This window comes from Lemur catta, unplaced genomic scaffold (assembly GCF_020740605.2).
Source record: "Lemur catta isolate mLemCat1 unplaced genomic scaffold, mLemCat1.pri scaffold_155_ctg1, whole genome shotgun sequence".
In the NCBI taxonomy this organism is placed as follows: domain Eukaryota; kingdom Metazoa; phylum Chordata; class Mammalia; order Primates; family Lemuridae; genus Lemur; species Lemur catta.
The window spans coordinates 45,907-58,913 of NW_025423777.1; the positions used below are offsets into that span (position 1 = coordinate 45,907).

Genomic DNA, 13,007 nt, shown 5'->3' on the forward strand with positions numbered 1-13,007 from the left:
CGGGTGTGGGGGAGAGGAGACCCAGCGGCACTCAGGGATCCCGCCGCCCGCCCGGCCCGGTGTGGGGCCCAGGGCTGGGGCTCCGCTGCCGGGCCGAACAGGAACGGAACGGCTGGGACGCTCTGCCGCTGCCGCCACCTGGCGGTGGTGTTGCAGCGGGGGAGAGGGGAGGACGCCCTGGGCGGGGGCAGCGGGCCGCGCCGGCGGGGGGGGCGGGGGAGTGCCAGGGGCCGAGGGCGAAAGTGGAGGCGGGCACAGAACGCCGGGGCCCCCCCACCCCCGACCCCTCGGCGGGCGGGACAAAAGAAGAGGCAAAAGCCTGCAGCACCTGGTATTCCCAGGCGGTCTCCCATCCAAGTACAAACCGGGCCCCCGACCCTGCTTAGCTTCCCAGATCAGACGAGATCGGGGACGTTCAGGGTGCTATGGCCCTAGACGGCGGCGGCTGTCCCCGGACGCCTCAAGAGGCCGAGCTGCCACGCGGCCCTCCCGGCCCAGCGCCCCACACCCGACCCCGCGCCCTCCTGCTGCCCAGTAGCCTTCAGAGCCTCGCTCTCTAGCTGCTACATACACACCAAACACTCAACACTTTGCCACAAACACATACACCAATGACAACAAAAATCAAACACTCAATAGCACATCTATTCAAAGCACGGAGGACACAAACGGGAGGGCAATGTGTGACTTGTGAGATTCTACAGACGTCAGGAGCCCACATGAAGGCTCAGGGAAATATTCCAAAGGAGTGTGACGTGGCTCAGAGCTCCTTGGACATGAGCAGACTGGCTTCGGCGGACGGCAGCTCTTACGTTTTCACAGTGGAGCAGCCGGAACAGTAGAAAGTTCCTTCCTCGCCTTTCCTACTTCATGCAGTAGGAACCAGTCCACGGTTATATGGTGCATGGCTACGATTATTCTGTGGGATCCTGCAAAGAAGAAATGCTGTTGGTGTCTTTGGGGACTGGGAATTTGGGTGTGAGAGGAAGAGGTGAAATCGATCAAGTCATGTAAAAACAACTCTCGGTTCTCAGTTTGAACTTGGATTATCAGTGGAAACTCAATGTGTTTTCCTGTAATTTTTTTTTTCTTTTCTTCCTTTATTTATTTATTTATTTATTTATTTATTTATTTATTTATTTATTTTTAGTTTTTCCACGGAAAGTGCCGAGACATAGGTGCGAACTCAACAGTAGTGCATTTCAGCAGCATCTAGATCGTGGTCTCCGCCAACCATCGTTATTAAACGGTCCTAAGACTTACTGGAGACATAGGCTGACTTGAAGTCTGGGGCGGGAAACGGACGCTTCTTGTACTGGGAAGCGTGGATGCTATGATATCCAACAGGACGAGGGTCACGTCAAAAGACACAGGAACCAGAATGAGTAGACTCCCGTTTGCCAAACACAGGACGGTTTGATCGCCAGTAAGTATAATAATTGCAAGATATTGAAACACATTAGATACGTTTAAATCCGCGATGAAACCCCTCACAATGCGAAAGTAACTCGGGTCACTGCGGACAGCGGTAGGAAACAAAGGGAAATGGTGACAACCGGGGCTGCCCCCGACTAGTCGCGATGTATGGACACTCTTTCAAAAGACATCTCAACCCCTCACAAGGTAGGTACTGTATTTGGACTGGATCCAAAGAAACTGAAATGAGCGTGTGTGTCTCAGGGAAACGCAAACATTGAGTACTTGCTGTTATCTCTAATACGGTGAAATTTTTAGATGGAATAATGTGGCTGTGAGTACACTGAAAAATGGAAGAAAGCCTCTACCTTTGATAGAAACATATTGACTTTTTATCGATGGAGGGATATCATTAAGGGGATCATGAACTTAAGGTAGGAGGGGTATAAAGGAAACAAGATCTGGCCAGGGGTTGGTGATTTCTTGAGTCAGGGGAGTGAGAAAATATTCTACTATTCTTTCCGATTTTGTTTCTATTTCAAATTTCCCATCATGAAAAGTTTCCAAAGATACCATGAACAGGATCAAAAACAAGCTGCAAACAGGACAAGGTATCTGTAGCCCATATAATTGGCAAAATGTTACTGTTACAGAATATCTACGTTTTATATGCTTAATGCGCCTTTGGCCCTGTGTCCTCATTATTAGTCAAGGAAATACGGAATAAAAAATGAAGCCAGATATAGTTTCCAACTCACCAGATTGAGGAAACTTAAGAAACTGATCACTGTGTTGGCTTTGAGGAAAACTCTTGCACTCACCCTGCTGATATGGGAGGCGAAATTATAGAACCATTTGGAAAACAATGCAGCATAAATGGATATGAATAAACACTGGCATAATTCAGGAGCAAGCATATTCTCTGAGTAGCACGTACCAGAGAGAAGATAGGGCACATGTGACCAGGAAGCATCTAGGGTAATCCTCACGGGAGCCCCTTGTACACGGACCTAGTCAAAGATCGCATAAAGATACTTCGACTGATTCGTGCAGTGCCATTCTCTAGCAGCGCTGATGAACTGCAGCTTCCTGTGTAAGCAAGGAGTATTCTCCAAACAGAAGGTTTCCCCTGGCACACAAGTTACCCAGAAGGAATCCAGAATCGTTCCACATGTATTCTATAAACTGTGAAATTAACAAACTACCTCAATGAGATAGTCCTATAACAGAGAGCAAAAACTTTCAAAGGAAAAGCCAGGAAAAGGATGACAGTCGAGATGGGATTTGTTTGGGAGAAGCGTTTCTGTGGTTCCACGCCTTGAGGAAAAGATACACAGCGGCTTCCGACATATGCATCAACTCCCATTTTTATAAGGTGAGTGGTGGGGTTTTGGTACGGTTAATTCGATTTAATATAATAATCATACTGATAATCATGATCATTATTATCATTCTTTAACATACCCCTTTCCCAAATTAAAAGAAAAAGAGAAAGAAGCAGATAGTAAGTTTCTAGTTATACACCCTGCTTAAATTGGATTATTTATTAATTTGGGGGAAATGATTAGTTTGGGGACTCTGTGTCCGTCTATCGAGGACTACAGGATAGCCTCTCCATGGATTTGAGCCATCATGTACGTTTTTACTAAGTTTTCCATCGAAGTTGGCACCTTTGCCCCGTAGGTGCCGCGTAGATTTTCTGTGACTTTGAGTGTTATCCTTTTGAAAGATTGCATTCATTAGTGTGTATTGGCGAGGAAATAAGAAACATCGAAACTATCGATGGAATGTTGATTTCACCTAGAGCTATCTTGCTGGACTCCCCTAGGATTTCTACAGGTCTCCCGTGCATAGGGGAAAACATTCTATTTTGAGAACCGTAGGAGGTGAGGAAAATGAAGAAAGGTGATTTTCCTTTCCCACATATTATTAGTGTTTTCCCTTGTTGTAGTACATTTTTGGAGCGTCTCTTGCAGGATCGAACGGAAGGATTTCCTATCAACACCCTGGTCTTGCTCGTGACTTTCCAAAGAATGTTTCTACTTCTTAAGCCTTCAGAATATTTTCTAAAGATTTAGACGTTTGAAAAGTGTCTCTAGATGTCTTCGCATCTGGATTCTTGAATTATGTTACCGTGAACGAATAGCCAACTGTTTAGATTCTCTTCTTCTGCATATGTGGATAGGGTCCAATTTTTCCTTTCCTAGGGTGGTAACGTGGTCATCTCCTTGGACAACTTTAGACTGTGTCCTGAATTCAGAGCCGGTCGGTCAGAAGTTCCGGAGGCCCGGACCTGCGGCAGGTGTGTGAGGGGCGACAGCCTCGGGGACTGAGCCTCCACATCTCCAATCTGACCCTCTCTCCAGGGGCCACGGGGCAGGGTCCGGGCCGGCCGGGGGCGGGAGCCGGGGCGGGCGCGGAGGGCGAAGGCCCCCCCCTCCCCTTCCCAGCCCAGGGGGGCGGGACAGAAAAAGAGGCAGAGCAAAAAGCCTACGGCACCCGGGATTCCCAGGCGGTCTCCCATCCAAGTACTAACCGGGCCCGACCCTGCTTAGCTTCCGAGATCAGACGAGATCGGGCGCGTTCAGGGTGGTCTGGCCGTAGACGACGGTGGCCGCCCCCCGGACGCCTCAAGAGGCCGAGCTGCTGGGACGCGTCCCTCCCTGCGCCGTCGGGTCCCTCCCGCCGCCCTGGCCCATCGCTAGCCCACCTGCCAGTATCGGGGTGGGGGTGGGGGGCCAGGCGGGGCCTGACGGGTCTTGCGCGCGCACCCCCCCACCCCCACCCAAACCACGGGCGCACCACCGTCCCACACCCCGAGGAGCAGACCCACGGGCACGCGCGCAGGGACAGGCTTCCACGCGTGGGGGCGGAGGGCCAGAGCCGGAGAGTGCGGGAGATAGGGCCCTCCGCCGGCCCACGCGAGGGCACGGTGGGGAGGGGCTTTGGGGCGGGGCCGGCACGAGGAGGCAGGGCCGCGCCTGCCGCCGGTCCTTCACCCGGAGGTCCTGAAGGAAGACCTGCAGTGTCCCCCCCACCCCGCCACCCCACCCCCGTCTGGGGAGGACCGTTCTGCCCCGATTCCCCTCAGGGCCTGCGTGTGGCAGCAGCCCCCGCGCGGGGGCGGGGGGGCGGCGGGGCGGGCCAGAGCCCGCTATCCTGTGGCCCGGTGGGGTGGGGTTTGGGGTGGGTAGCCACGGGTCGGGGGGGCCGGTGGGTGGTTTGGGTTTGGCTGCGTGCGCTCCGTGTGCTGTTGTGCGTCCTCTCTGCCCGGGTGGCCGGAAACTCGCCCTGTGCGGCGCGCCGGTGTGTCTCTCGGGAGCCCCGGCGGGTGGCGAGGAGCCCGCCCGGCGTGAGGCCCGGGCCCGAGGCCCGGGTGTGCGGCGGAGAGGAAGTGCACGGTCGGCCGGGGGTCCGGGGGCCCAGGACAAGGTTTGCCGCCGTGGGCTGTCCCGCGCCGGGTGTACGCGACGTCCCGGAGTGCGGGGCGGGGGGTGCCGGGTGTGGGGGAGAGGAGACCCAGCGGCACTCAGGGATCCCGCCGCCCGCCCGGCCCGGTGTGGGGCCCAGGGCTGGGGCTCCGCTGCCGGCCGAACAGGAACGGAACGGCTGGGACGCTCTGCCGCTGCCGCCACCTGGCGGTGGTGTTGCAGCGGGGGAGAGGGGAGGACGCCCTGGGCGGGGGCAGCGGGCCGCGCCGGCGGGGGGGCGGGGGTGAGTGCCAGGGGCCGAGGGCGAAAGTGGAGGCGGGCACAGAACGCCGGGGCCCCCCCACCCCCGACCCCTCGGCGGGCGGGACAAAAGAAGAGGCAAAAGCCTGCAGCACCTGGTATTCCCAGGCGGTCTCCCATCCAAGTACAAACCGGGCCCCCGACCCTGCTTAGCTTCCCAGATCAGACGAGATCGGGGACGTTCAGGGTGCTATGGCCCTAGACGGCGGCGGCTGTCCCCGGACGCCTCAAGAGGCCGAGCTGCCACGCGGCCCTCCCGGCCCAGCGCCCCACACCCGACCCCGCGCCCTCCTGCTGCCCAGTAGCCTTCAGAGCCTCGCTCTCTAGCTGCTACATACACACCAAACACTCAACACTTTGCCACAAACACATACACCAATGACAACAAAAATCAAACACTCAATAGCACATCTATTCAAAGCACGGAGGACACAAACGGGAGGGCAATGTGTGACTTGTGAGATTCTACAGACGTCAGGAGCCCACATGAAGGCTCAGGGAAATATTCCAAAGGAGTGTGACGTGGCTCAGAGCTCCTTGGACATGAGCAGACTGGCTTCGGCGGACGGCAGCTCTTACGTTTTCACAGTGGAGCAGCCGGAACAGTAGAAAGTTCCTTCCTCGCCTTTCCTACTTCATGCAGTAGGAACCAGTCCACGGTTATATGGTGCATGGCTACGATTATTCTGTGGGATCCTGCAAAGAAGAAATGCTGTTGGTGTCTTTGGGGACTGGGAATTTGGGTGTGAGAGGAAGAGGTGAAATCGATCAAGTCATGTAAAAACAACTCTCGGTTCTCAGTTTGAACTTGGATTATCAGTGGAAACTCAATGTGTTTTCCTGTAATTTTTTTTTTCTTTTCTTCCTTTATTTATTTATTTATTTATTTATTTATTTATTTATTTATTTATTTTTAGTTTTTCCACGGAAAGTGCCGAGACATAGGTGCGAACTCAACAGTAGTGCATTTCAGCAGCATCTAGATCGTGGTCTCCGCCAACCATCGTTATTAAACGGTCCTAAGACTTACTGGAGACATAGGCTGACTTGAAGTCTGGGGCGGGAAACGGACGCTTCTTGTACTGGGAAGCGTGGATGCTATGATATCCAACAGGACGAGGGTCACGTCAAAAGACACAGGAACCAGAATGAGTAGACTCCCGTTTGCCAAACACAGGACGGTTTGATCGCCAGTAAGTATAATAATTGCAAGATATTGAAACACATTAGATACGTTTAAATCCGCGATGAAACCCCTCACAATGCGAAAGTAACTCGGGTCACTGCGGACAGCGGTAGGAAACAAAGGGAAATGGTGACAACCGGGGCTGCCCCCGACTAGTCGCGATGTATGGACACTCTTTCAAAAGACATCTCAACCCCTCACAAGGTAGGTACTGTATTTGGACTGGATCCAAAGAAACTGAAATGAGCGTGTGTGTCTCAGGGAAACGCAAACATTGAGTACTTGCTGTTATCTCTAATACGGTGAAATTTTTAGATGGAATAATGTGGCTGTGAGTACACTGAAAAATGGAAGAAAGCCTCTACCTTTGATAGAAACATATTGACTTTTTATCGATGGAGGGATATCATTAAGGGGATCATGAACTTAAGGTAGGAGGGGTATAAAGGAAACAAGATCTGGCCAGGGGTTGGTGATTTCTTGAGTCAGGGGAGTGAGAAAATATTCTACTATTCTTTCCGATTTTGTTTCTATTTCAAATTTCCCATCATGAAAAGTTTCCAAAGATACCATGAACAGGATCAAAAACAAGCTGCAAACAGGACAAGGTATCTGTAGCCCATATAATTGGCAAAATGTTACTGTTACAGAATATCTACGTTTTATATGCTTAATGCGCCTTTGGCCCTGTGTCCTCATTATTAGTCAAGGAAATACGGAATAAAAAATGAAGCCAGATATAGTTTCCAACTCACCAGATTGAGGAAACTTAAGAAACTGATCACTGTGTTGGCTTTGAGGAAAACTCTTGCACTCACCCTGCTGATATGGGAGGCGAAATTATAGAACCATTTGGAAAACAATGCAGCATAAATGGATATGAATAAACACTGGCATAATTCAGGAGCAAGCATATTCTCTGAGTAGCACGTACCAGAGAGAAGATAGGGCACATGTGACCAGGAAGCATCTAGGGTAATCCTCACGGGAGCCCCTTGTACACGGACCTAGTCAAAGATCGCATAAAGATACTTCGACTGATTCGTGCAGTGCCATTCTCTAGCAGCGCTGATGAACTGCAGCTTCCTGTGTAAGCAAGGAGTATTCTCCAAACAGAAGGTTTCCCCTGGCACACAAGTTACCCAGAAGGAATCCAGAATCGTTCCACATGTATTCTATAAACTGTGAAATTAACAAACTACCTCAATGAGATAGTCCTATAACAGAGAGCAAAAACTTTCAAAGGAAAAGCCAGGAAAAGGATGACAGTCGAGATGGGATTTGTTTGGGAGAAGCGTTTCTGTGGTTCCACGCCTTGAGGAAAAGATACACAGCGGCTTCCGACATATGCATCAACTCCCATTTTTATAAGGTGAGTGGTGGGGTTTTGGTACGGTTAATTCGATTTAATATAATAATCATACTGATAATCATGATCATTATTATCATTCTTTAACATACCCCTTTCCCAAATTAAAAGAAAAAGAGAAAGAAGCAGATAGTAAGTTTCTAGTTATACACCCTGCTTAAATTGGATTATTTATTAATTTGGGGGAAATGATTAGTTTGGGGACTCTGTGTCCGTCTATCGAGGACTACAGGATAGCCTCTCCATGGATTTGAGCCATCATGTACGTTTTTACTAAGTTTTCCATCGAAGTTGGCACCTTTGCCCCGTAGGTGCCGCGTAGATTTTCTGTGACTTTGAGTGTTATCCTTTTGAAAGATTGCATTCATTAGTGTGTATTGGCGAGGAAATAAGAAACATCGAAACTATCGATGGAATGTTGATTTCACCTAGAGCTATCTTGCTGGACTCCCCTAGGATTTCTACAGGTCTCCCGTGCATAGGGGAAAACATTCTATTTTGAGAACCGTAGGAGGTGAGGAAAATGAAGAAAGGTGATTTTCCTTTCCCACATATTATTAGTGTTTTCCCTTGTTGTAGTACATTTTTGGAGCGTCTCTTGCAGGATCGAACGGAAGGATTTCCTATCAACACCCTGGTCTTGCTCGTGACTTTCCAAAGAATGTTTCTACTTCTTAAGCCTTCAGAATATTTTCTAAAGATTTAGACGTTTGAAAAGTGTCTCTAGATGTCTTCGCATCTGGATTCTTGAATTATGTTACCGTGAACGAATAGCCAACTGTTTAGATTCTCTTCTTCTGCATATGTGGATAGGGTCCAATTTTTCCTTTCCTAGGGTGGTAACGTGGTCATCTCCTTGGACAACTTTAGACTGTGTCCTGAATTCAGAGCCGGTCGGTCAGAAGTTCCGGAGGCCCGGACCTGCGGCAGGTGTGTGAGGGGCGACAGCCTCGGGGACTGAGCCTCCACATCTCCAATCTGACCCTCTCTCCAGGGGCCACGGGGCAGGGTCCGGGCCGGCCGGGGGCGGGAGCCGGGGCGGGCGCGGAGGGCGAAGGCCCCCCCCTCCCCTTCCCAGCCCAGGGGGGCGGGACAGAAAAAGAGGCAGAGCAAAAAGCCTACGGCACCCGGGATTCCCAGGCGGTCTCCCATCCAAGTACTAACCGGGCCCGACCCTGCTTAGCTTCCGAGATCAGACGAGATCGGGCGCGTTCAGGGTGGTCTGGCCGTAGACGACGGTGGCCGCCCCCCGGACGCCTCAAGAGGCCGAGCTGCTGGGACGCGTCCCTCCCTGCGCCGTCGGGTCCCTCCCGCCGCCCTGGCCCATCGCTAGCCCACCTGCCAGTATCGGGGTGGGGGTGGGGGGCCAGGCGGGGCCTGACGGGTCTTGCGCGCGCACCCCCCCACCCCCACCCAAACCACGGGCGCACCACCGTCCCACACCCCGAGGAGCAGACCCACGGGCACGCGCGCAGGGACAGGCTTCCACGCGTGGGGGCGGAGGGCCAGAGCCGGAGAGTGCGGGAGATAGGGCCCTCCGCCGGCCCACGCGAGGGGCACGGTGGGGAGGGGCTTTGGGGCGGGGCCGGCACGAGGAGGCAGGGGCCGCGCCTGCCGCCGGTCCTTCACCCGGAGGTCCTGAAGGAAGACCTGCAGTGTCCCCCCCCACCCCGCCACCCCACCCCCGTCTGGGGAGGACCGTTCTGCCCCGATTCCCCTCAGGGCCTGCGTGTGGCAGCAGCCCCCGCGCGGGGGCGGGGGGGCGGCGGGGGCGGGCCAGAGCCCGCTATCCTGTGGCCCGGTGGGGTGGGGTTTGGGGTGGGTAGCCACGGGTCGGGGGGCCGGTGGGTGGTTTGGGTTTGGCTGCGTGCGCTCCGTGTGCTGTTGTGCGTCCTCTCTGCCCGGGTGGCCGGAAACTCGCCCTGTGCGGCGCGCCGGTGTGTCTCTCGGGAGCCCCGGCGGTGGCGAGGAGCCCGCCCGGCGTGAGGCCCGGGCCCGAGGCCCGGGTGTGCGGCGGAGAGGAAGTGCACGGTCGGCCGGGGGTCCGGGGGCCCAGGACAAGGTTTGCCGCCGTGGGCTGTCCCGCGCCGGGTGTACGCGACGTCCCGGAGTGCGGGGCGGGGGGTGCCGGGTGTGGGGGAGAGGAGACCCAGCGGCACTCAGGGATCCCGCCGCCCGCCCGGCCCGGTGTGGGGCCCAGGGCTGGGGCTCCGCTGCCGGCCGAACAGGAACGGAACGGCTGGGACGCTCTGCCGCTGCCCGCCACCTGGCGGTGGTGTTGCAGCGGGGGAGAGGGGAGGACGCCCTGGGCGGGGGGCAGCGGGCCGCGCCGGCGGGGGGGCGGGGGGAGTGCCAGGGGCCGAGGGCGAAAGTGGAGGCGGGCACAGAACGCCGGGGGCCCCCCCACCCCCGACCCCTCGGCGGGCGGGACAAAAGAAGAGGCAAAAGCCTGCAGCACCTGGTATTCCCAGGCGGTCTCCCATCCAAGTACAAACCGGGCCCCCGACCCTGCTTAGCTTCCCAGATCAGACGAGATCGGGGACGTTCAGGGTGCTATGGCCCTAGACGGCGGCGGCTGTCCCCGGACGCCTCAAGAGGCCGAGCTGCCACGCGGCCCTCCCGGCCCAGCGCCCCACACCCGACCCCGCGCCCTCCTGCTGCCCAGTAGCCTTCAGAGCCTCGCTCTCTAGCTGCTACATACACACCAAACACTCAACACTTTGCCACAAACACATACACCAATGACAACAAAAATCAAACACTCAATAGCACATCTATTCAAAGCACGGAGGACACAAACGGGAGGGCAATGTGTGACTTGTGAGATTCTACAGACGTCAGGAGCCCACATGAAGGCTCAGGGAAATATTCCAAAGGAGTGTGACGTGGCTCAGAGCTCCTTGGACATGAGCAGACTGGCTTCGGCGGACGGCAGCTCTTACGTTTTCACAGTGGAGCAGCCGGAACAGTAGAAAGTTCCTTCCTCGCCTTTCCTACTTCATGCAGTAGGAACCAGTCCACGGTTATATGGTGCATGGCTACGATTATTCTGTGGGATCCTGCAAAGAAGAAATGCTGTTGGTGTCTTTGGGGACTGGGAATTTGGGTGTGAGAGGAAGAGGTGAAATCGATCAAGTCATGTAAAAACAACTCTCGGTTCTCAGTTTGAACTTGGATTATCAGTGGAAACTCAATGTGTTTTCCTGTAATTTTTTTTTTCTTTTCTTCCTTATTTATTTATTTATTTATTTATTTATTTATTTATTTATTTATTTATTTTTAGTTTTTCCACGGAAAGTGCCGAGACATAGGTGCGAACTCAACAGTAGTGCATTTCAGCAGCATCTAGATCGTGGTCTCCGCCAACCATCGTTATTAAACGGTCCTAAGACTTACTGGAGACATAGGCTGACTTGAAGTCTGGGGCGGGAAACGGACGCTTCTTGTACTGGGAAGCGTGGATGCTATGATATCCAACAGGACGAGGGTCACGTCAAAAGACACAGGAACCAGAATGAGTAGACTCCCGTTTGCCAAACACAGGACGGTTTGATCGCCAGTAAGTATAATAATTGCAAGATATTGAAACACATTAGATACGTTTAAATCCGCGATGAAACCCCTCACAATGCGAAAGTAACTCGGGTCACTGCGGACAGCGGTAGGAAACAAAGGGAAATGGTGACAACCGGGGCTGCCCCCGACTAGTCGCGATGTATGGACACTCTTTCAAAAGACATCTCAACCCCTCACAAGGTAGGTACTGTATTTGGACTGGATCCAAAGAAACTGAAATGAGCGTGTGTGTCTCAGGGAAACGCAAACATTGAGTACTTGCTGTTATCTCTAATACGGTGAAATTTTTAGATGGAATAATGTGGCTGTGAGTACACTGAAAAATGGAAGAAAGCCTCTACCTTTGATAGAAACATATTGACTTTTTATCGATGGAGGGATATCATTAAGGGGATCATGAACTTAAGGTAGGAGGGGTATAAAGGAAACAAGATCTGGCCAGGGGTTGGTGATTTCTTGAGTCAGGGGAGTGAGAAAATATTCTACTATTCTTTCCGATTTTGTTTCTATTTCAAATTTCCCATCATGAAAAGTTTCCAAAGATACCATGAACAGGATCAAAAACAAGCTGCAAACAGGACAAGGTATCTGTAGCCCATATAATTGGCAAAATGTTACTGTTACAGAATATCTACGTTTTATATGCTTAATGCGCCTTTGGCCCTGTGTCCTCATTATTAGTCAAGGAAATACGGAATAAAAAATGAAGCCAGATATAGTTTCCAACTCACCAGATTGAGGAAACTTAAGAAACTGATCACTGTGTTGGCTTTGAGGAAAACTCTTGCACTCACCCTGCTGATATGGGAGGCGAAATTATAGAACCATTTGGAAAACAATGCAGCATAAATGGATATGAATAAACACTGGCATAATTCAGGAGCAAGCATATTCTCTGAGTAGCACGTACCAGAGAGAAGATAGGGCACATGTGACCAGGAAGCATCTAGGGTAATCCTCACGGGAGCCCCTTGTACACGGACCTAGTCAAAGATCGCATAAAGATACTTCGACTGATTCGTGCAGTGCCATTCTCTAGCAGCGCTGATGAACTGCAGCTTCCTGTGTAAGCAAGGAGTATTCTCCAAACAGAAGGTTTCCCCTGGCACACAAGTTACCCAGAAGGAATCCAGAATCGTTCCACATGTATTCTATAAACTGTGAAATTAACAAACTACCTCAATGAGATAGTCCTATAACAGAGAGCAAAAACTTTCAAAGGAAAAGCCAGGAAAAGGATGACAGTCGAGATGGGATTTGTTTGGGAGAAGCGTTTCTGTGGTTCCACGCCTTGAGGAAAAGATACACAGCGGCTTCCGACATATGCATCAACTCCCATTTTTATAAGGTGAGTGGTGGGGTTTTGGTACGGTTAATTCGATTTAATATAATAATCATACTGATAATCATGATCATTATTATCATTCTTTAACATACCCCTTTCCCAAATTAAAAGAAAAAGAGAAAGAAGCAGATAGTAAGTTTCTAGTTATACACCCTGCTTAAATTGGATTATTTATTAATTTGGGGGAAATGATTAGTTTGGGGGACTCTGTGTCCGTCTATCGAGGACTACAGGATAGCCTCTCCATGGATTTGAGCCATCATGTACGTTTTTACTAAGTTTTCCATCGAAGTTGGCACCTTTGCCCCGTAGGTGCCGCGTAGATTTTCTGTGACTTTGAGTGTTATCCTTTTGAAAGATTGCATTCATTAGTGTGTATTGGCG

At 52.2% G+C, this 13,007-nt stretch overlaps 2 non-coding genes and 3 pseudogenes across 2 annotated transcripts; all 5 read right to left on the reverse strand.

Moving 5' to 3' along the window:
* Positions 1-316: 316 nt before the first annotated feature.
* LOC123629473 lies at positions 317-437 on the reverse strand (annotated as a pseudogene).
* Positions 438-3,903: 3,466 nt separating this feature from the next.
* On the reverse strand, positions 3,904-4,022 carry LOC123629460. Its single transcript, XR_006732077.1, has one exon. It is a non-coding gene; the product is annotated as a 5S ribosomal RNA (ribosomal RNA).
* A 1,208-nt stretch (positions 4,023-5,230) lies between these two features.
* On the reverse strand, positions 5,231-5,351 carry LOC123629474 (annotated as a pseudogene).
* A 3,466-nt stretch (positions 5,352-8,817) lies between these two features.
* LOC123629461 lies at positions 8,818-8,936 on the reverse strand. The gene has a single exon (XR_006732078.1). It is a non-coding gene; the product is annotated as a 5S ribosomal RNA (ribosomal RNA).
* A 1,212-nt stretch (positions 8,937-10,148) lies between these two features.
* Positions 10,149-10,269, reverse strand: LOC123629475 (annotated as a pseudogene).
* Between the last annotated feature and the right edge of the window lie 2,738 nt (positions 10,270-13,007).